The sequence below is a fragment of the Urocitellus parryii genome, chromosome 6, assembly GCF_045843805.1.
Source record: "Urocitellus parryii isolate mUroPar1 chromosome 6, mUroPar1.hap1, whole genome shotgun sequence".
NCBI lineage: Eukaryota > Metazoa > Chordata > Mammalia > Rodentia > Sciuridae > Urocitellus > Urocitellus parryii.
In genome coordinates, this window is record NC_135536.1 from 87,113,989 (window position 1) to 87,139,456 (window position 25,468).

The 25,468-nt window shown below is 35.9% G+C and overlaps 1 protein-coding gene across 1 annotated transcript in view; it reads right to left on the reverse strand.

Annotated features, from left to right (window-relative positions):
• Positions 1-25,468, reverse strand: part of Fsip1 (fibrous sheath interacting protein 1) — a 204,652-nt gene that overhangs the window by 27,588 nt on the left and 151,596 nt on the right. The window lies entirely within an intron of this gene.

A 25,468-nucleotide genomic window follows, 5' to 3' on the forward strand; every position in this document is an offset into this window, starting at 1 on the left:
ACCCAGAACTTTTCTATTGCTGCTAAGGTATGATTATTGGTGGGTGTGATATGGTCAGCTAGCCACTAGTGTGTGATAATCAGTACATAAGAATTAATGATCCATGGGGCAAGACTTTGGTTAAGGAAAAGGGAACCAGTGAATAAATTTCTTTCCCTTCCTCCCCCTGGAAGTACTGCCCAAAAATGCAGTTACTTTTATGGTGTCTCTCTGAAGATGTCTCACAAAATCAATCGGCTATACTTGCCAGCAGGTATATCAATATCAATAATGCACCTATCAATAATGCAGCTCTCATATTTGTTTTGCCTTTTTCTTTGCCCCACTTGTTTTTCTTAATTGTTGCTTTAGCCATTTAAGTGGTAGCAAGTAAACTTTTTTGACTCAGGCTCTGCTGTTCCAAACTAAGACTGTCACAATAAGTGACAGTTTCCAAGTCCTGGCAGGGCTTTGAGGTGGCAGCTTGAGCTGTACAGGGTGGGTCTGGGAGCACAGAGCCAATGGCTGCACCCATACTGGTCAACAAGGCTCACATGGTGGCACTGGCTGGACGCAAGGACTGTGGAGCCATGCCTAACATCTCCAAGGCTGTCAGAAGCAGAGTGGTGCGTCAGAATCCTTGGGGCTCTTGGCTTAATTTCTTGTTCCTACTGGCATTGTTGGGACCTCAGTGACAGAGCAACAGGCTAGGATCAAAGATGAAAATCATTTGGAGCTCTGGAAGGACATTTTCCCGGGGTATCCAGAAGCAGCATAGTTGGAATGAGAATATGAAATGGAACCATGGGGAGACAGCCAAGGTCATAACTTAGGTTGGTGTGTCAAGATAAACAAAAAAGAATGACTAGAATGAGATGTAAAAGAGGTCACTACAGGTTGTTCAGTCTCTAAGGTGTGTCCACTGCAAAAACAGGAGGCCTGCTCTCATTCTGAGGCATGGGCCAGCATGCAAGGCTAAGCCTTAAGTCTGAAGGAAGTGGAATCCAAGCACACCTTAAGTGCTGCTGAGAAATCAGAATGAGGCAAGGCCAGCTATGCAGATGTGACACTCCTCCACTTCTTAGATGTGTCTCCAGCATCCTTTCTCCATGTTGTTTTCCCTTGGCCTTTTGGGAAAGCACTCCACGTCCTTAGGTTTACACACTATCTTTTTGAAAAGAGTAGTGAGTCCCAGAGACAGAGGGAATACCCTTAACATCAGCATAGAGTAGCAGAAGGAAGTTGACATTGTTAAGTTTGAATGGCAGCCCTCTCACTCCTCAGCTGCTTGATATTGGTCAAATTACTTGACCTCACAAAGCCTCAGACTTATAATTGGCAAAAATAGAAATACTAGCAACTAGCTGACTCCTAACAACTAGTTGTAAAAACACTAACAAGTAACAATTTGCAATGAGCAAGAGATACATGTGTAAAGCTGCTAGCACTGAGCCTAGTGCAGAGTAAGTGGAATTTTCACAAAACCAGGCTATAAGCACAAGGCTTCACCTGAAGCCAGCAACAGAAATGACCAGGCAAGGTCTCAGGGAGTTACAGATTGAAATCTGTACTTTCCAAGTATAATTGGTCCCTTTGAGCTTCTCTCTGGGGTACCAGGAAAGGAGCTTTACAAATAATCTTAGAATTTGCAATGAGTAAATTTCCATTTTCCTCTAGAAGATTTAGGGGGCTGGAGGCTACAGAGGCCATTAGATGCCAACAGAGAGCAAGCACAAGGAAAAGGCTGAAATATGAATCTCTATCACCACACTTCAAGCAGACACTATTAAGTCTTCAGTACCAGAAAGTACTTTAGTGACTGGAAACTCACCAGCATGGGACTAGTTTCTAGAAACTCTTGCCTTTGCCCAAAATAATCAATGTCAGAGTTTTTGTGAGTACCATGGTGCACAGGGACATAGTGCTTCATGCACACAGATATGAAGTCCCTTTTACCCACCCTTTTCCCCTCCTTTCTCTGATCCCTTCCCTAAGGCATCTGTCCCCCCAGCCCTCTCCACCTGAGCACACCCTCCTGCGTTTGGAATTGAGTTGGGTATACTCAATTCCAAACCAAAAAATATTCTATTATCCTCACATCAAAATTTATCTATCTGGTTGGGGTTGTGGCTCAGTGGTAGAACAAGCATGAGGCACTGGGTTTTATCCTCAGCACCACATAAAAATAAAATAAAAGGTATTGTGGGTATTGTGTCCACCTACAACTAAAAAATATATTTTAAAAAAACTTATCTATAAAGATGTTTCCTCATTATTCTCCCTAAAACTAAATAATCCAGGTCAATGTATAACTCTTTCAAGGAAAAATCTCACTTTTTACAGGAGCCCTTTTGAATCAGAATGGTATAGCCCAAAAAGGTAATTCTAAGAATGAAATCCAGGCCCCATGACTGCATGGCAGAAAGTCATTTGGATCCCTTTTAGTACTTCAAATCAGGCAATGCTGGGCAGAGTTAGTCCTACTCGAGTTCGACAAACTGTCAGTCCTGTCAAATTTCATCAGATCTGACTTTCCTATTTGGTGTAAACCTAGCACCATAAATCTACCACATTTAATTCATTAATCAAGGAAAGCTCTTTCTGGTCACAAATTAGTGACCTGTAGTATTTCCCAGGGCTAAGCAAGTGCTCCTGAAGCTTTGCCCTGTCTAGACATGTATCTGAAACCATCTAATTGCCCCTGTACATTCTGTACAGCACAAAAAGCCTGACGTCAGTACATAAACACGAAGCTCCCTATTAATATTGCTGCTCAGTGAACTGTCCTTTTCCATTTGCCCATCTCGAAGTGCAATCATGCTACTGTTGAGAATACGAATATACTTCAAATAACAAGTTTCAAGTTATGCTTAATCCAAATTATGGGAGTTAAATTCTCTAGGTATCAAACTGAAAAAAGCCACCCATGAATTAGAAACAAATTCAGAAGTATCTAAATAGCTTAACGCATATTATCTCATGATACATTTAAATATTTTCCTTTCACATACTGCAAAAGGCTATAAAACAAAAAGAGACAAATCCTCTACTTCCCTCCTTGTCAACAAGTTCTATATTAGGCAAGTGTCCAAACAAGCCCATGCCATTAGTCAGGCACAGTGGGTTAGGTCCTGGAATGGACAGGGCTGTCCATTCTGCCATGTATCAAGAAAGTCGACACACATTATTCCCTTCAATTCTCCCACCTACCCAAGGTGGGGGATGGGCTGGAAAATCACTTCCTACACTGAAAAGAAAACTAGTGCAAGGCCCTTAATTTAAAAAGGTGAAGCCAAAATACAAAGCCAGGACATTTTAATACTCATAACTGTCTTAACACAGATGCTGAAAGTGTAGGTGAAGCTCCATTGTCCAGGGTGAGCACCCTGACAGCAGCATGGAACCATACACTTTATTCCACACCCAAGAGTGGTCTATACTGAAAGCCTCTTTTCACCTAATAAACCTGAGGTGAATGTATGAACAAGAGGCCCTCTCCAGTTGGTGACAACCAGCTACTGTGTCCCTCAAATCTGGAACCTCGAGTTACACTATCACAGTACCTTCTTCATCTACCTTCACTGCTTAGATATTAAGTTTCTCAAGGATGGCATCAGGTCCTCCTGATCTCTGTGTCCCGTACATGGCACAGAGTCTTGGAAAAGATGGACACATGGCAAAGTTTTATCATCTACACAGAGCCTTCTTTGGGTGCTCTTCCACCTTCTTCAGTGATACTATACCTCTATAAACTCAGTGGTCTTAGTCAATTCCCTTACTGACCAGTGGTCCCAGGACATGGCCCAACCTCTTTTCTCTCCCCTGAGTCCTGTTCCCTCCAAGGCCTGCTTTGGAATCCTCATGGCTTTGAAACATAATGATTTAATCAATTAATGAAACTTTGCTTATGATTCAGGCAGAACAGATGATGCTTTAACCCCTAAAGAATTCCCCAACATAGGGAATTTCAGATTACAGCAAGGCTAAATAGATAAACAAATTGGTTGAAAAGACAGGTATTTCTGGTACTCTCCATGTCACTTTCTACAGGCAATGACTCACCTCACCTCAGGATAAGGTGATGTTAAAAAGACACCTCTGCAAACTCCATGCCAACTGTCCAAGGAAAAAATCCTTTAGATTTACAAAAATAAATCTATTTTTATAATCTATACCAAGGCCAATTGAATTATGGACCTATCACTATGATATTCACTACAAGTCAGGAACAAAGGTTTAATCTGATCTACTATGAAAACAGAATAATATTCAGTGTTTTTTATTGTGGTTAGGTTTAATTGTGGAAACCTGCTGTATATTTATACAGAAAGCCAAACATTGAAGAAAACCATTTCTTTTCATAAGAATTTATAGGATAAAGGTCTTCTTAAAATATTCTTTATTAGTAAATAAAGACTTCAAATAAAAATAGGAGCTGTACCTTTTATATAAACATTTTTTAATCATGTCATGTTAATGTTTTTTCTTTTGATTTCCATGATGAGCCAGGATAAGCTCAGGCCTGTGCACGAGACAGGGTCTGAGTCACTTATTTAATATAAGTGTATATTGTACACTTAGGGATTGTACAAAGACAGACAAGTGCAACAGATATTTAATACAATAGTTATTGGAAACATTACCTAATTGAATATGCCAAAATATTCTGGCTGAAAAAAAGGAGATTGAGCTTCAAATTTTTGTACTTTTTGATTGGGTAATACAGAAAACAACTGTCTCCACAAGTCCAACAAAATAATGAACAGGTTTTGTTTACTTTTAATCAAATTTCAAATTAATGTTTTAACCTCAAGTATATGGAGTAGAAACACAATTTTCCCAAAATCAGGTAATAAAAATTAACTTAAGGGTGATAGCTTAAATCAAAAGAACAAATGAAAACTGAAATAGACTCAGATATATGCTTCCATTTGCTGGATGTAAACTCCTGTACTATAATTGCCATTTTTAATATCCAAAATCTTCCCCACATAGGCTATCCTTTTAAAATGTCAAGACAATTGATTAACTTAATCTAGTTTTCAAAATTATAAAAATGCATTCTTGAACTGAATTTTCTAGTTAATTAATTAATCCAAGAGATTTTTTCATGACTAACCTGAAAATTTTGCATTTATAGATTACCATGAGTCTATTAATCCATAATGTAATTGCTATAGTATAACTAACTTAGTATATTAAAATGAGGAATATATAACTGTGAAACAAGTAAAGCGGAAACATCTTTAAATATACTTAATTTAACAAATATATGAATTCAAAAAACCACTGGGGTTTTAAATATTCTGTTTCAAAACTAAAACCATTGTCACTGTCATTCCAATCTATTTTAACACAACATTTCATATTTAAGTTATAGATATCAAAAGGTTTGATGCTGGATGCAGCATCTTCAAATTAACACTAGTTTGTTGTCATATAGACTACACAAGAGATGAAAACTCTTATTAAACTTTTTTTTTAAAATCCTGGGGATTTAAAACCAGGGCCTGTGCATGCAAGGCAAGCATTCTACCAGCTGAGCTACATCCCCAGCCCTACTCTTAAACTCTTAACAACAGAGTAACCCACTGGCACTGCAATGGGTTTCCATCAAGACAGAGTTGGTTTGGGTTTTTGGTTTTTGAGTTTTGTTTGGTTTGGATTTTTTTTTTTTTTTTTGTAAAAATGAAATAGTGCCTATCTGTTTCAGTCACAGAGATTACTTTACCGGGAACCATTTCCAAGGATCCCTGCTGGTTATTCCCACTAAAACATCTATCCTTCTGCCTATTATGGCAGCTATGCCACCCAGTCTTCTGAGAGAAAGGTGCTGTTACTTAAATTTCATTATCCCATCCTCCTAAAATGCCTAATAACATCAAGGAGCTTCATTTCAACTGTAGCATCTTACATCAGCACCACTGGCTAGTGAAGAACAGCTCTTCTATCCCCCAAAGAATGCTATTGGCCTCTCATAACTTAATCTTTCAAGTTTTTGTTTTAGAGAATCTCTATCAGAACCCACTCAAGGCATACAGATGGAATATGGCTCTCTATACCCATAATATATCCTTTCAATATTCTTATCCTTAATGTTTGGATTCTTTGTTCCTATAATATGCAAAGGAATATTTAGTATCTCATTTGGGGGATGGTTCAAATTTTGGTTAAATCAAACAAACAATTAGAATCCATGCCATCTATTTGTGCTAGTATATCGAACACAGAACATCCAGTTAAGAGCTCCATAACAATAAATTCAATTTATATAAAATTGTGTTTTTTCTTTACTTCACCCAGAACCTTCAAATTCCATTCTCACACATATTCCCCATTTTTTGGTCAATATTAATTGGCAACGTCTTGCAACTTTTTATCAACATATGGTATCTCCTCCTAGCTTTGACTTTGTCATTTTAAAGCATGCTGGAATCTAAGTTTAGTTATATATCTGGAAATGGGGCATAAGAAGCATAAAGAGAATGGACTTTAATGATGCAACTCTACCCAGAAATAGAAATTTCCATCAAGACAGGAGTAATCTCATCAAAGAGTGGCAAGTGCTGCTTCTCCTGACAAGGGTAACTTGATGGACTCTGGGATATTTTGGGTTCACCAAATCCTACCATAACCCCTCATTCTAGTTTTCAGGCTCAATTATTTTTCTAAGTGCACAAACTTGAACATAGGGGACCTGATATGAATCTTACTGACATCATAATTTGGCAACATGCATAACTGCACTTGGCAGCCTTTTCTATCCTAAATTATACAAAAGATTCTTTTTATGCAGTCATAGAAAGTCTCTATTTTTCAATTCATGCTTAGATAGAAAATTTTAGTTATCTGAGTTCATATTTCCTTTTTTAAAGCCATCTGGTACTGTGAGAAGCAGCCACCATGTCAATCCAGTGCTTCACATCCTCATCCCTTCATGATTGTTTTATGGAAGCCCTGAATGATTCCTAAAAGCCTTCCCTTCAATGAGCACTTCATTCTAGAAGTTCACAGATTATTTATTTGCTGATTTGCCACCTAATGTCATGGTATGCCAGAAACTCATCCCTTGCACAGCTGGATTTTTCACTACTTTCAGCTCCAACTAAGCTAGACAACCAATCCCACTTTTCTGGTTCCATTTCTCTGCAATTCTATTTCCTGGTGTCAAATTCTATATCAATCAGAATTCTAAGGTGCAAAGAATAAACAACAAAATGGACACTGGCCACTTTAAGCAGAAATGGAATTGAAACAATGTTGGATAATCCCACAACCTTTAAGAAGGCTAGAAAAAGGTATTCGAAAACAATCAGGAGCAAACAGGAGTCTACCTAATCACAACAAAAACTATGCCAAAAATTCAAGGCTGTTGCTTCTGCTGGACCACTCAGCTAGCTGGCAGAGTTAACTGCACCAACACTATGTCAATAAGACAGGGTAACTGCTGAAACTGTCATCATTGTTGTGATGTAAAGAAATGTTCTTGTCATCACTGGGACACTGAGTGGGTTCTCCATTCTACCTGCTTCTCCTTGAGTTTAGAGTGGGCATGCCTGATCGGCTGGGTTCAGCACATGCCCTGTGCCAAAGGCAATAGGAAACTGAATAATGGAGCATCCCAGACTCTATGATGAGAGGCAAGTTCTGAATCCTGCTAAAAGTAACTAAGTTAGAAATTTTTCAAACAAGGAAGAGGGAAAAGACAAATATCCACTATTGGTTTTGTCTTTATATTATTAGGAAGCACTGTTAGAGCAAAAGAAGATATGGTTTTATTGAAGCCAAAACTGGAAAATTTCCATACTAAGGGGAATAACAGAGAGTTGCAAAAATTTCATTTATTTGTAGGTGTTTTGCATCTATGGTAGGGAAAATGTTCTATAGTGAATAAAAAAAAAAAAGCTAGTTAAAAAGAAAAAGTTCCCTTGAAAAAAAAAAAAGTTCCCTTAAACATGCAAATCACAGAATCTGGAAATCATACTCTTGATCCTTCATCCTTTTTTCAGTCCTCAATAAGATTGAGTCATAAGAAGTATTTAAAATATATGCTAATATTTTCCCCAAAAATGTTTTAAAATTCTACAAAGACCTAAAGGAGAACATTTGTTACCAATTTGACCAGAGATGAGCATCAAAGGAGAGAAAAATTCTTATTAATAACTGAATTCCATATTTCCCTTTAAGCATGTTTAAATCCCATCACAGCAGAGCATGTTAAACAAATCTGCCTTCCAAGAGTGCAACTCTGAAGAGAAATAGTGGAGGAACAATGGAGAATCACAAATACAATTGGAAGAGCATAAAAGGAAATATGTGGCTAGGCAGGGGGATTAGTGAGTACTTGGTGATTTTAGATGTTTTTGCCATTGGTGAGGAACAGAGCATTTTTTTTCTAAATTAAGAAAATAAAGAATAAAGAGCCTACAGAAATACATAGCAATTTCCCATCTTGGTCAGGAATATATTCCTCTCTCTTGCTATAAATTGCCTGAACACTATTGTAAGTATTTTAATGTTTCCACATATTCAAAATGAAAAAAGAATTTTAAAATGCATAAAAACATCTGGATAGTTACAACCATTTCACTTGTATTTTGATAATCACATGTAAAAGACAAAGTAACTTCTTAGTTTGTTGCCATACAGACCTTACAATAACAGGTGAAAAAAAACTTAAAATAAAAATATGGCTAAGTAGGCCATAAGGAGGACTGAAAGAGAGGACAAGAAAAAAGAAAGAGAAATTAAGATATTATACTAGTTAACTAATTGTGTGTATATGTGTATGTGATTTTTGACTAGCAAATTTGCACCATTTCAACAGAAACCTTAATCTTCTCAATTCTGTTTTTTTATCCTTATTTCTAATTTTTTAAAAATAAGGAGAAAAAAATTACATAAGCTAATGACAGGTTAATTAAAGCTCATTGTTACATGCTGAGAAAAACACAGAATATACTTTTAGATTTTAAACGTACTATATGAAGTTTGGAATATTGTGAAATAAGAAGACATACTGGAAAGAAAAAAAGAAAGCCAAGGGGGGGAGGGCAAATGGCTTAAAATAGGCTTAAAAATTTACCAAATTCTTTTGGTTCCCAACTGACACCAAGACCAAAGTACATCATTTTGCTTTCTTCTAAAGCTGCAGCCACAGAGGTCATTGCCAAATCTGCCTGTGGGGGGTCCAGAGGAATGTAAGAGGAATGACTGAGCACTAGAAGTGATGAACCAGAAAAAAAGCATTTTTCTTATTCCTCTGACACCATTTTTTAAAATGTTTTTTACATGGTTGTCTTAAGTCTGCCTTGCAAGCCACTGCCAGCAAGTGAAAAGAAAGCTGAGAGACCACAAGCTTGGTCTGTAATCCAACAAACAATTTCAGTTAAATGTAATTAAAGCAGTAAAAACAAAAATGAATTAGAAGCTGGGATACAAAACTCTACAATTAAACAAAACAAAACAAAAAAACTCTGTAATTATATCTTTTAAAAGGTTGTAGTCAGGAGCTGGGTATACCGTATTTCGTATTGAGATTTTGCAACATAAGTGAACATGCTAGGGTTTCTGATGAGTCCTATAATTTTCAGGTTTTTTCCTCTAAAGGAAAAGTATATAGTGATATGTGGAAAGTAACCTTCCCAATAAAAACACACTGTAAAGGACTCAATATTCAATGGCATACTCTAGATACCCACGGTGTGCAAGGAAGTATAGGGACCATTTTTTCACATCAATTCTTACTTATTCACCATTGAGAAAAAAATGAAAAAATTACAAATACATAAAAAGCAACTTAATTATTTTACAGTCTTTTCAAATTCATCTCAAAATTAAAACAACACATGGAGTACTATATTCCTATTAACTATAAGTGTCATTTGGGCAACAGCCAAGCTTATGTTTCATGATTGTAATCCTAGAATTTGAATTTGGTAGGTTACCCAACAAAGATGAGATGCCCAGTAAATATCTGTTGATTGAATAAATAAATATTTGTCATGTAAAAGAATAAGTTAGTGAATACTTAAGTGTTAACTTCACATATATACATGTTATATACTAAAATATACTTAGGCCCCAAGTAAGAAATATTTGAAAAATAATTAAGAAATTAATAGATGTTAGAAATATAAGAATGAAAGACAAAAACATTAAAATGGGGAGAGAACTTGAGAAATACCAGTATTGTTAATGGCAACTTGAAGACTCATCCTTAAACTATTGGAGGGTGGTGGTGGTGGTTGTTATTGCTGTTGGTGTTGTTATTGTTGAAATATAATAGCCACAGGAGCCTCCAAGGACATAATTTGTTCTGGGAATAATTAAGGGTTTTCTCCTCTGCTCCCATGAGGCCTAATAACATTAAATGAGGTCTCATCTGGCTGTGTCATTTTCAGGACCTGTAGTAATATAATAGAACCAGAGAATCCTTAGAGTTGGAAGGAAACATATGGATGATCCAAGGAACAGTAAACAGAGGAGAAATTTTCTCAGTGAGTTTAAGTGCCTTGCCCCAGTGCCCATGGAAGCAGATAAAAAACATGAAACTGAGTTCTATAGAGTTCTAAAGCCTTGATCACAGTTTTAACCATTCATTGGGAATCTGAAGTTTCTCAAAGCACTTCTTGGTTTGGATCCCCTTTACTTCTGTTCTTAGAGCAATGTTATATAGTCATTCTCCACAAAATTTGTGGACTAAGTTCCACTGTGAGGTTAGAACATGTAGGATGGGTGGAACTAGATCTTAGCATATATTTAGATTCCTAGTTTCTCCATTTCTTACTCATGTGTTGGGCCTTCCTTTCCCCATATGGAATTCATTTTTAACTCAGGTAAAATTTAACAGGTAAACTTACTAAACTGAGATACTAAATGATGGCAGGCTTCTATAAATTCAGCTGGTAATGACAGGAACTAAATGCTTAGAAGAAGAAGAATAGGTCTCCACAGCCACTCGATCCCCATGACAAGGAATACTCAAAGAATTTATAAAGTATTAATGAAGGATACATGGAACCATAACAATTTGGATGTTATCCATTGGTGCACTGCAAAGAACACTAAATTATATATAATTTTACTGAAGTTTCTTAACCCCAAACGGCTCATGAACAGAAATGATTAGTCAATACAAAGATCTATGAATTAATAATCTTTGAATACAAACATGCTTTCTTAGCCATAGAATGTAATATAGAAGGAAGATAACATCAGATATACAAAATTATCTGTTCCAAATTCAAACTGAAAAAAAAAAAAACCACAATTCCCATCATTCTGCAGAGAGTGAAAAGCAAGAATGGCTCTCCACAGTAAAACAGGTTGAGTTGTCCGCACATCACATACCACCAGAACACAAAAGTAAAGTTCAGGCCACTTAGGAGCCATCATAGGCCTTTATTCAAAGTCAAAAAAGGTGACTGGCGATCATCAGCTTTGCCAATGCATTAGCTCACACAGCTGCCCTGGATGTCTGTCATCTGCTTCTCAACACATCATACATAGTATGTATGTATACATAGGCAAAAAAAAAAAAACCTCAAAACTGACTATAATTAACATGGTTTATGGTATTTGAAAGCAAATAAGCACTGTGACCTAATACCATAAAATATGATGTATAAAAATGATATAAAATCAACTTGGTGTTCTATTTGACTTTCCAATAAAAGTCGTTTTCCTGGTTTACCTGATGAAATGGTGTTTCAGAGGTTCAGCAAATGAACTATGAGTCATAGCTTCTACTCTCTGCTACTTTACCATTACCATGATTTAGGGCCAATTCTCCTTCCTATGTTATAGCAAAAATATATAGGATTAAAATGCAAGCCTCACCACTCATGTATGGGGGTCTTAGTAGCAATCAATAAACATAAAATAGGAAAACTCCAGAACTCTGAACAGATGGCCCAAGTGCTAGTATAAATTTACTACAGCCTATAAGCTTCACAATATTAGATATATTCATAAAATTTTGAGCAGTCCTTGATTCAAGGGTACTATAAAAGTACAAATTACAGTCATAGGAATAGGATGTGGGCTGGGACCTTGAAATTCACCTTCATTTTTTGACCTCACATTTGATATTTTGCTATAAAGTCTCCAATTTTAATGTTATACTTGTCGAGTTAATGAAATTGAACTGAGTTAGATACTATCAATGACTCACATTATTATATCATCATTAAATAATATTGCAAGTATTCATGTTGCAAAGACGAATGCCTCAGCTGCTGATCTCTTCATTATAATGAATAAAACACTAAGCATCCTTGCTAATTTTAACAGGACAGAAGATCTTAACACATGTCCCCACTCCTCTATTTATCTTATTATTTTCAACCTGCTCATAGTCCAAGAAACAATTTCCTAGCCTGAGCTGGAGGCGTTTACTACTGGCCTTTCCAAGATTACTGGTACAAGTGCATGGCTGGCTCCAGCTCACTCACCGACTGGGTGGCTCTTTACAGCCTGTTTCTACCTGAGGGTCTTTGTATTTAGCCAAATTCTTTAGTGACAGGAATCTGCAGAATAAAGAATTCTGCATGGGGAAGGAATGTACACACGTGTTTTCAGCTGCTTGATATTCTGCCCTGCTGTGACTCAGATTGCAAGTTCAAAGTTAGAAAGTCATTTTTCATGTCTTAAGGGAAAACATCTCAGTAAAAGTAAGAAAAGCTAAGAAAATCCAAAACCCATATTTTAAGGGAAATACGAAGTAAGTTTTTCAAAATGATTTCAATTTTGCTGAGTAGATATAAGGATCCTAACAAAATTTCAAGAAGCAGTAATTGAATCTAAAGTCAAAAATTACATATAAATTGATTCCTTTCGTGAAGTATATAAATTGGCTGTTTATTGTCATTGCATTTATCATCCTTCATTGAGCATATCTCATAATTTTCTGCTATAATTTTTCCCCAGGAATTTTAGAGAGAAAATAAAAGTTCTCTAACAGGACAGTTTCTTTACATAATTGATTTCATCTTCAAAGCAATTCATTTTTAGGTGGTAGCCATAAATTTGAATCAATAAATTCATATTTAGATACTGTCTTCAGAGAAAAATTCTGTGGCAGTATAATTCTTTGCATCTGAGATGAAATTCTGGCATAAAAGCACCATTTTAGGTAGTGTTAGAACAGATCTACATTCTTATAAAGTTAGAAAGAGAGAAGGAAAATAAGGAGGAAGATACAAAGTAACTGCTATTTTATTTCAACAGTGATTATATACATGTATATAATATATATGTATATATACACACATATAATATGAAAATATTTAAAAGGTGAGTAAACAACCATGAAATGGTATAACACAAGAATTTTGTTTTCTTCTTACAGGTTTCAAAACTCAAGTTGTTAGAGAAGATAAAAACTGAGTTTTTATGTGTTGAGAGTAATTCTGAAAAATATTTGTGCATACAAATCTTTACTGGGCCCAGTTCTCATGATGCTCCCATGTGGAACTGTCCAACTATGTTAATTTGAGAATTATCAAATCCTGAGGCACCCAAAAAGGGTGGACTAGAAAAGTTCATGGGGGAAAAAAAGGATGAATCCAGATGAATAATATAGCCTTTCTTTAGTCAGAAACAAGCCTGCTAACTATTCATGAGAGACTGAATAACATTTCTCAATATCAAATTTATTTCAATTTATTCTGGAACATATAAATATATCTAGAAAAATATAAATGATATGTTTCTTTTCATAAGAATCAATAGACATTAGTCAAATATATGGGAACATCAAGTCTGGTTTTTTATTTGTATGGGGCTTTTTGTTTGCTTGCTTGTTTGTTTGTATTTGCCTGTAACTTGCCACATGGTCAACAAAAATGTTTTGCAGTTTACTCTTCAGCATAAATATTCTTTCATAAGCCAAGTTACTTAAATTGGATCTCAGTTTCAAAACTCAGTATCAAATTTTTCAAAAACTCCCCAGTTTTTGTGTTAGTTTGGGGGTTTCTGTTTATTAGCTTGTTTGGTTTGGGTTTGTTTTTTTGTTCTTTGTTTGTGGAATTTTTTGGTTATTTTTTTCTTTCTTTTTATTTTTTTGTTTGTTTATTTTTGTTTCTTTGCTTGTTTGTTTGTTTATTTATTTTCAGTGTAACTGGAAAATTCTGCAAAGCTAAGGAAGTGTGCCAACCATAAATTAAAACCACATTTGAGGAGGCAAAATGTAGCTATATGGTATATAAGCTTACAAAGAATCTAATATCATGAGATTTATGAGTAACAAACCTTGGTGACAGTAATTTTCCTTAGCTAAAACTATCAACTGAAATGGTCTGTGGGACATCTTGTACACCTTTAGATTTCTCATCAGACTCTGGTATTGAGTTTTTAAAAATAAAACTTAATTTCTGAAATTTCCCTATGTACTCCGCCTCTCCAAACACACTTCCTTCTAGAATTTTATGCTCACCACAACCAATGCCTGTGAGTGTCCTGAACACTTCCCCTCACTACAAGAAAATGCATTTTTTAACCTCCAGCCACCTGGCAGAGTGTGCCAAGTCTGTACCAATTAGGTTTGAGAGTTTAAAACGACTGTTCCTGAGGTGATTAATGATTGGAAACACCAGCCCTCTGGTTTCCTGGGGACAGGTCACCATGGACCCTCTAATGTCCCCACTAGTCAAGGCATCCTGCTGAACCAGCATATTGTATATCCCCTTCTTGTCCCATTTATCAGTCAAAGATGCCAAGATGATTTTTTTCAGGTGTGCATCTGAGATCCAAACAAGAAGAGAAACATTTGTTTTAATTGACCGTTATTTGTTTTATGACCTCAAAGAATTCATGAATAGTTTCAAATTCAGAAGCTGAGAAGAATATTTCCACTATGATATAAGTAAGTAATAAAAAATGAATTTAATACAGAAAGTTTTTAAATTTATAACTGAAGATAAAACTATTTTATAGTTAGTTTCTCATTGTTCAGGAAACTCCTTTTCAGGGCCTCTGCCCTCAAAAGGTGAGAAAATGAAATTATTCAATTCAATTTTTCAAGTTGTTCATGTAAAATGTTATAATTACATTTCTTATTCAGGCACCACTGAGCCAAATCACTATCAGGCAGCAATATTCAAAAGAAGCTATTCAGGGCTGGGGCTGTAGCTCAGTGACAAAGCACTTGCCTAGCATGTGTGAGGCACTGGGTTTAATCCCTAGCACCACATAAAAATAAACAAAATAAAGACATTCTGTCCACCTACAACTACAATTTTTTTTAAAAGCAGATTTTCAGAACAAAGCTGATATAAGAGGCATGAGAGCAAAAGCCCTGTGGATATATAATTTGGGGTTTATTCCATACTGAATATGTTGCTTTGTCTTCTGGTAGGTAGGGCTCAAGTGTCCTCTTTTGGCCTTCCAGCCCTGGACACAACAAATCTGTGTTCAGGAGAGACTCTTGCCACCCCTTTCCACACCTTCCAACCCAAGACTCTGCTGGTGTGTTTCTAGAATTTACGTGTTTTCTAACAGTCTCAGGCCATGGAACAATAATTCATAGTTAAAATTTCAGAATAGCTGTTTAAAAAACATATCATGTCAAGGCTGAACACACATTATGTACCAAGGATGGAAAAGACATTAAAAAAAACTTCTTAAGACAGATACTCCATCTATATTTAATATTCTAACAATGTTTACTTCATAAGGACATACAGATATTGAACTAGTATAATAGTTTAAAATACTGAATGACTATAAAGTCTGGAATCCAAAAGTTAACTTATTGTCAGTATGCTTTTAATTCATCAAGAGTAAGTCATGAGGGAGTAGAGACATAGCTCAGTGGTAGAACATGTGCTTAGCATGCATGAGTCCCTGTGTTCAAAACTCAGCACACACACAAAAAAAAGAATGAAAGAAAGAAAAGTCACAATAGTAAACGCACACAAGAAGAATCTGCTATAAAACTGTTACCAAAAAACAAGAGAGAAATATGAGATTGTACTGGCAGCTGAATTTCTAAGACAATTTTAGTTCCAACCTAATATAAAACATTTACCACATGTTCATATAGTGCTTTCATAATTTGAATTTTATATAGACTGTTATTTCCATAAATTAAATCATAACCTAAGAAAACTTGAATTTTTTTAAAAAATTTTTTATTAGTTGCTCAAAACATTACAATGATCTTGACATATCATACATTTGATTCAAATGGAATACGTACTCTTAATCTTATTTTTCCACATGTACAGATTGCAGGATCACATTGGTTATACAGCCACGTTTATACATAGGGCCATATAATGTCTATTGTATTATGCTGCTCTTCCTATCCCCCCTCCCCTCCCCTCCCCTCTTTCTACCCAATCTACTGTGACACTTTTCTCTCTTTTTTCTTCCCCCTCACACCATCTTATATGTAATTTTGCATAGCAATGAGGGTCTCCTACCATCTTCTGTGCAATTCCCCTTCTCTCTCCCATTCCCACACACCTCTCTCATCCCTATTTAATGGTAACCTTCTTCTCATGCTCTTCCTCCCTGCTCTGTTTTGAGTCGCCCCCCTTATATCAAAGAAGACATTCTGCATTTGTTTTTTAGGGATTGGCTAGCTTCACTTAGCATAATCTGCTCGAATGCCATCCATTTCCCTGCAAATGCCATTATTTTGTTGTTTTTTAGTGCTGAGTAATATTCCATTGTGTATAAATGCCACATTTTTTTTATCCATTCATCTATTGAAGGGCATCTGGGTTGGTTCCACAGTCTAGCTATTGTGAATTGTGCTGCTATGAACATTGATGTAGCTGTGTCCCTGTTGTATGCTCTTTTTAGGTCTTTTGGGTATAGACAAAGATGCCAAAAGCATGGAATGGAGAAAGGATAGCATCTTCAACAAATAGTGCTGAGAGAACTGGAGATCCATATGCAACAAACTGAAATTGAATCCCTTTATCTCACCTTGCACAAAAGTTAACTCAAAATGGATCAAGGAGCTAGGAATCAAACCAGAAACTTTGCGTCTAATAGAAGAAAAAGTTGGCCCTAATCTCCATCTTGTGGGGTCGGGCTCCAAATTCCTTAATAGGACACCTATAGCACAAGAGTTAAAATCAAGAATCAACAAATGGGACATACTCAAACTAAAAAGTTTTTTCTCAGCAAGAGAAACAATAAGAGAGGTAAATAGGGAGCCTACATCCTGGGAACAAATATTTACTCCTCACACTTCAGATAGAGCTCTAATCTCCAGAGTATACAAAGAACTCAAAAAATTAAACAATAATAAAACAAATAACCCAATCAACAAATGAGCCAAGGATCTGTACAGACACTTCTCAGAGGAGGATATACAATCAATCAACAAATACATGAAAAAATGCTCACCATCTCTAGCAATCAGAGAAATGTAAATTAAAAGCACTCTAAGATACCATCTCACTCCAGTAAGAATGGCAGCCATTATGAAGTCAAACAATAACAAGTGCTGGTGAGGATGTGGGGGAAAAGGTACACTTGTGCACTGCTGGTGGGACTGCAAATTGGTTCAGCCAATTAGGAAAGCAGTATAGAGATTCCTTGGAAAGCTGGGAATGGAACCACCATTTGACCCAGCTAAAACTTGAATTTTTTAAAGCTCTCCTGAAGATTCTTTTCTGCCACAGTTGAGAAAAACTGAGGCAGATAGTCTTCAAACTTTGCCTCTTGCAAAAAGACAAGTATAACAATTGAGAACCCAGATGAAGTAAGCTAAACAAACACAAAATACTAATCATGTAAAAAAATACTAATATATGTGCTTTCCAAAAGCAAAGAGAGATGGGAAGGGTGGACTGTGGAATGTAGTAGATGGTTTAAGGCCTACTGGAAGATTCCCTAGGAAACATACGTTAAAAACTGAATTATAAAGGTAAAGAGAACAAATGAAATACAGAATAAAGCATTCAGAGATGACTTTTTAAATGAATCTGAGCATTCAAGGTAATAATGATCTTAAATATAATATGTTTTATTTGGATATCATTATTTAAAAAAAGAATGCTACTGGAATTTCATAGTTATGGGAAGTGTTTTATTTCAGTTGATTTTTATAACTGTTCTAGGAAGTATTTCATCCAAAAAGAAAATGAATCTTTGTCTAGCCTAAGAGCAAATGAAGGTACCTAAACAGAGCAAATGGAAAACAACCAATAACTCAAATGCAGAATGAAGTAGGCATCTAAACATTTGACTGAGTGCTATTTTAGTCTACTTTCCTTAAGAAAAGGAATTGTAGGAAGAGTTGGAGTTTTTGGCATAAATAAGATGTGTAATGAGAAATTACATGCTTATTCATATAAACTGTTCTTCAATATGAAGACAACAAAAACACTTGAAAAGCCAGCATCAGTACCACTCCAGGAACTCAAGCTAGTGACATGTCCTGACTGAGGAATTTATCTGGAATTCCAACTTCTGCAAACATAATAAGGGACAGATATATTTTAATATAAAAGGCATTACAAGTTTCTGAGTAGAACATGCTGTCTCCTTTCAGCAAGTTTCCTGTCTCTAAGAATATTTTTTTTCTACCTAGTCTAATAATAAATATTTCACTATCCCACTGTTTTTCAAAATATCAGAGATGACTGACGTGGAATAGTCTAGCTTATTTCTTATATTTAAAAAGACCTCATTAGTGCTTTGACTTAGGTATGTACAAAAACTTGTATGTGACCTACTTTCTACCCTCAGAGGTTAGCATCACTTTCTTAGGCTCTTTGCTCTTCACAGTATTTTTGGTCTTTTCCTTCCCTTGCCTGGCTCCACACCACTCTCAGGTTATTGTTCCCAAACACTATTTCTACTGTGTTATCGTCTGCCTAAGAACCAAAAAGAGTTCCCCATTGGATCAAGTCCTGAATATTCATCTTGGCACCCTATAATCTGATGGGTCTTCAACTTTATTTCTACCTTTTCCAACATCTTCATTCTAAGCAAGCCGATGCCTACTACTTCCACAAAAATCATGTTTTCACTCACATATTCACACATTAAACAAATTTACTGAGCACAAACTGAGTGTCAGGACTGGTGCTCATTCCTAGTTCCACACTTTTGCTCATCCCTGTTCCTCTCTGTGTATTCATACCTTATCCATTCTGAAAGACCTGGTTCAAATACCAAGTCCTTCATAAGCTCTGCTCAGGCGTGCTGCTCTACCACTCAGCCGCCTAACCCTCTGAATCCCTATCAGCATTTTGTTTTTACTCTGAATTTACATAGAACTTCTCTAGAATATTTTCAGAGATTCCATTTCAAATAAAATTTGGATACTCTGGTTTAAACTATATTGAACATGTTACTCTACTACAGAGATTTTCAGAGACTTTAATAAATTAATACCAGCTGTAAATTCCTAAAAGGGGTATATAGAATCAGCATTTCATACTTGGGCATGAAAATTTTACAACATAATAACTACTGATATTGCAGGAAAATCTTTTTTGGGACATAGCTGTCATTTGATAAAATGGTACCACATGGTTTGCCACTTAATTACATGCTGGCTCCATGGTATTATCCTGTTATTTCCCTCCTTCCCTCCCGCAACCCTTTCTATATATCTTAAGTCATTTTCAAATATCCAAAATATTAAGTCCTACTTTCCTTATGACTGAAAGCAAAAGTCTAAAGCAAGAAATGCTTTTTGTCTAAACTTTTGGTGAAAGTTTTCTAAAATGCACTAATTTACCTCCTTGCCTTACTAAGCAGAACAATGAGAATTTTTGATAACTGAAGGAAGCTTAAATAATTAAAAAAAAAAAACAACTCTGCAACACCATTTTTCTAAATGACTTCAAGAGATCACCTCCCTGGGCCTTAGGGTCTTCATCTGAGTAATGAGAACCTCACAGTTGTAATGATTTATTTTTCAGTGTCTAAGTGATTCCTCAAATGAGTATTCACTACATATCCTATAAATGTAAGAGCAAGACAACTAGATATCATCCCCCAGAATATTGTTAAGAAGTTTTTTGTACTTTGCTTTAACTTGTTTTCTAATGATTTGCCTCCTTTATAATAAAACAATCTTTGTTAATTTAGGTATCTTGCCATTTGGATTTAGCAAAGGTTTTGTTAGACATAGCAAAAATAAAACAGCAATGACTGGAATGATTTTCAGCAACACTCCCAGTACTCTTTAATTTATAACATGCATCCAAGAAATATGTCAGATGGAATCCCAGGGGGCACCAGCCACAGAGAGAAGAACTCATGTATGGGAGGGTGGGTCTGAACCTGGAAAGCTGTAGTAAATTTTCATGTACAATCATAGTTCCAGTTCTAATGGACCAACAATTATATAAACTTCTCATTTCAGAATTTAGGTGTTTCTAAGTTAATAAACCTTTAATATTTTTTGCTTCAAAAGCCCTTTTGAAAACAAAACCATCATGATTCTAAGACTTCAGGAATGGTGAATGTTGAAACATGCCCTGGATGCAGAAGCCTTTAAGTCCTGATGCACTGGGTTCTGAACAATTATTGCCTTCAGTCTGGCACAATAGTGCCAGGTTGCAATAACTAATCCCCAGCTCAGATATCAAGGTGTGGTTCCAGGAGTAGACATCATCCGTTGGGATTGAGTTACACTCACCTGTTCCTTTGTAATCCTACCCCTTTGCCCTTTTGAGGATAGAATCTTCCATGGAACCTCCCCTTATGTATCCCTATATAAAAATAAAGAATTCCAGTGGCTCTCTCTCTTTCCATGGACCCTTAAGGTCAGAGAGCCATCACAGTTTTGGAAAGGTATTTCTGTGTGTTTGTGTGTTTTCTTTGTTGTTTTCTTAAGTTATTGGAATAGTCAGATTTTGTGAACTCAGCATTAGGCAATTGTTTCTATTGCCATCTATCCTGGCTGGCAATAGAAACAATCTCTATTTCATTATTCTAATGAATTCTGCAACATGGATAACTTTTCTCACAATAAAAGCAAAACAAATTTTTATATTTGTCAATAAATAAAAAGGGATAAACATTACATCTTGTCCAAGTTCTAATTAGTGAAAAGAACAGTATCTGCCACACATCAGGTGTGTGAATTTGGGCAAATTAATTTCCCTAAGCTTCAATTTTCTCATTTGAAAAATGAAACTACCTCTTATAGTTGTGAGTATTCAAAAAATAATGAATTAAAAGCACTTGAGATTACTGCCTCTGATTCCAGCTGCTGCCAGCCTGAGATCTCCTAGAGGTTTCTTTCTGGGCTGCAGCAGAAGTCAGAGACCTCCGGACAAGGCCTCCCTTACCTTGGTAGTGAATTCTGTCACTACCTTCATGGCGGCTGCTGCTGAACTGGAAGTCTCCTCTCAATCAACTGCCACCTGCACCACTACTGCCATTGCTACTGTCTCTGATTTCCCTTTTGCCAGCCTGAGATCGCCTGGAGGTCTTCTTTCTGGATGCTACTGCCACAGAAAAAACTACTGCCTTAGATGCAACTGAAGCTGACACTGCTGCTGACCCCTGGAAATCGCCTAGAGAAAATGCCCCCACAGCTGCAGGTGTAGCTGCCTCTGCAGTCACCACTACTGATGACCCACTTCCTGTTGCCAACAACCACTACCACTACCACTACCACTGCTACCACAGCCTAGAAGACTGCTTTGGGGGAGACTCCAGGTTTGGTTGCATGTGGCTGCACCCATTTTGGGACACCAGCCAGGGCAGGGGGCCTGGGTGCTACTGGGATTACCATCACAAGAGCCTCTGTCTGGGGACTCTAGCTGGACCTGTGTGGGGGTGCCTGCAGGTTTGGAGGAGCCTGGAGTCTTCCTGCTGAGAGTGCTGATGGCCATTGTCCGGCTCCTGCTGCATCTCAGGGTTGCTGCTTTGCATGAGTGTATCCCTGGTGGACTCTCTGCAAGTAGGAGCAGCATTGAGATCTTGGGACTGCAGTGTGGCCAGTGAGGCATCTGAAGCCCAGATCTGTGGGACAGAGATGGGTTTGCAAGGGCTGATCTAGGTTTGGTGATCACAAGAGATGTCAGAGACAGGGCTGAGAAACTGTTGAACACTTACAGAGACAGTTTGACTTTCCAGCAAGACTTATTTTATGTTATTTTTGATTCACTAATCTTTCTACCATATTTGGAACAGAATTTTTTTTATGCATCAGTTTGTGTAGAACAATAATATATGACTGATATTTTGCATTTTTGTTGTATTCTTATGTCTTTATTTTTTTCCCTTTGTTCATATTCTTCCTCTCTCGACTATTTTCTTTCCAACTTTTCTTCAACCAACAGCCAATCTCTGTCAGCTACTCTTCCTTCTTCCCATGAATTTTTACTTCTAGCTCCTATCTTCCTCCCTCATGAATATTGCATACTACACTACCACTGTTCTCTTATCCACCATTTGAAATCATAAATCATTTTAACAAATATTCTGTTTGTACTATAGATAGATATTGAACTCATCATTTTGGTTCAATGCAAGAAAGCAGTACAAACTTTAGTGGGAGTTATTAGGTTTAAGGTTATATAATGTGTTCATTGATATTTGTCTTACCAATAAAGGCAAAGTGCTGGAAACCTTCAGGGACACAATAGGTTTATAGGGTAGAATTTATCCTGTCATAGATCCATACTTTTAGATGCGAAAACGCACTAACAACATGAAAATACAAGGGAATAAAACGCCCCAAATAAACCAAGATGCTTCAACAACAGAAGCCACCAATAACACAGTAGAAGAAATGTCCAAGAAGGAGTTCAGATTGTACATAGTTGAACTGATATGTGAAATAAAGGATAGTATAAAGGGTGAAATCAAAGAAAAAATACAGGAAGTGAAAGACCACATCAATAAAGAGTTAGAGATTGTGAAAGAAAAGGAGAAATTCTCAAAATGAAGGAATCAATAAACCAAATTATAAATTCAATACAAAGCATCACCAACACATTAGACCACTTGGAAGACAGAATCTCAGACAATGAAGACAAAATATATAACCTTGAAAGTAAGAGTTGAACATAGGGAGAGATGATAAGAAACCATGAACAGAACATCCAAGAATTATGGGATAACATAAAAAGACCAAATTTAAGAGTTATCAGAATAGATGAAGGATCAGAGATACAAACCAAAGGAATGCAAAATCTTTTCAATGATATAATAGCAGAAAATTTCCCAAACCTAAAGAATGGAATGGAAAACCAAATACAAGAGGCTTATAGGACCCCCAAAAGTATAAAATTATAGCAGACCCTCACTAAGACACATTATAATGAGAATGACTAACATACAGAATAAAGATAAAATCTTAAAGGCTATGAGACAAAGAAATCAAATTATATATGGGGGAAACCAATTCAGATCTCAACTGATTTCTCAGCCCAGACTCTCAAAGCTAGGAGGTCCTGGAATAACATATCTCAAGCTCTGAAAGAAAATGGATGCCAACCAAGAATTTTATATCCAGTAAAATTGAGTTTCAGATTTGAAAATAAAATTAAAACATTTCATGATCAGAAAAAATTAAAAGAATTCACAACTAGAAAGTCTACACTACAGAGCATTCTCAACAAAATATTACATGAAGATGAAGTGAAAAAAAAAGTGAAAACCAGCAAAGGGAGGGTCTACACTAAAGTGACATTCAACCAAATGATAAACTAAGATAAATCAAAAAGCAGAAACAAATCAAAATGACAGGGAATACAAATCATATCTTAATAATAACATTGAATGTTAATAGCCTAAACTCATCAATCAAAATACAGAGATTGGCAGATTGGTTTAAAAAGCAAGACCCATCAATATGCAAAACATCCACAAGCTGAAGGTTAAAGGATGGGAAAAAAACTTATCATTCATATGGATTGTGTAAACAAGCAAGGGTTTCCATTCTCATTTCAGATAAAATAGACTTCAAAACAAAGTTAATCAGAAGAGACAAAGAAGGACATTTCATACTTCTTAAGGGAAGTATATATAAACAGGACATAACAATTATAACTATATATGCCACAAACAATGGAGCATCTATGTACAACAAACAAATCTTCTCAATTTCAACAGTCAAATAGACCACAATACAATAATATTTGGTGATTTAATACACCTCTCCCACTACTGGACAGATCTTTCAAACAAAAACTAAGGAAACTATAGAACTAAATAATACACTCAACAATTTAGACTTAACAGATATAGAATATTTCATCCATCAACAAGCAAATATACTTTTTTCTCAGCAGCACATGGCTCCTTCTCTAAAATAGACCATATCTTATGCCACAAAGCAACTCGTAGTAAACACAAAAAAGCAGAGATAATACCTTGCATTCTATCAGACCACAATGGAATGAAATTAGGAATAAATGATAAAATAAAAAACAGAAGCTACTGTAACAAATGGAGACTAAATAATACATAATTGAATGATGAATGGACAGTAGAAGGAATCAAGATTAAAATTTAAAAACTCTTAGAGGTAAATCAGAACAGTGATACAACATATCAAAGTCTCTGGGACACTATGAAGGCAATACTAAGAGGAAAGTCTATTGCATTGAAAGCATTCATTAAAAGAATAAAAGTCAACAAATAAATGATCTAATACTAAGTCTTAAAGTCCTAGAAAAAGAAGAACAAATCAACACCAAAAGCAGTAGAAGACAGGAAATAATTAAAATCAGAGCTTAAATCTATGAAACTGAAGCAAAAGAAACAATGAAAAAATGACAAGGGCTGGGATTGTGGCTCATCATTAGAGCACTTGCCTAGCATGTGCAAGGCCCTGGGTTTGATCCTCAGCACCACATAAAAATAAATAAATAAATAAATAAATAAATAGAGGTATTAAAAAAAGAAAAGGAAAAATTGACAAAACAAAAAGTTGGTTCTTTGAAAAAAAATAAATAAAATAGATAAACCCCTGGCCATGCTAACAAGAAGATAATTAGAAACTATTTTAAAAATTTACACCACGCTAATAAGACAGAAAATATTGAAAAAATCAACAAATTTCTAGAGACATATGACCTATCCAAACTAAATGAGGAGGTCATACATGATTTAAATAGATATAGATCAATTTCAAGAATGAAATAGAAAGCATTATCAAAAGCCAACCAATCAAGAAAAGCCCAGGTCCAGATGGATTTGCAGCCAAGTTCTGTAATATTTTCAAAAAAAGAATTAATACCAATACTCCTCAAAGTATTCCATGAAATAGAAAAGTAAAGAACCTTACTCTATGAGGTTAATATCACACTGATACAAAAACCAGACAAAGATACATCAAGGAAAGAAATTTCAGACCATTATCCCTAATGCAAAAATTCTCAATGAAATTCTGGCAAACCACATACAAAAACATATTTAAAAGATAGTGCACCATGATCAAGTGGGATTCATCCCAGGGATACAGAGTTCATTCAACATAAGGAAGTCAATAAATGTAATACATCATATGAATAGACTTAAAAACAAAAACCTATGATCATCTCAATAGATG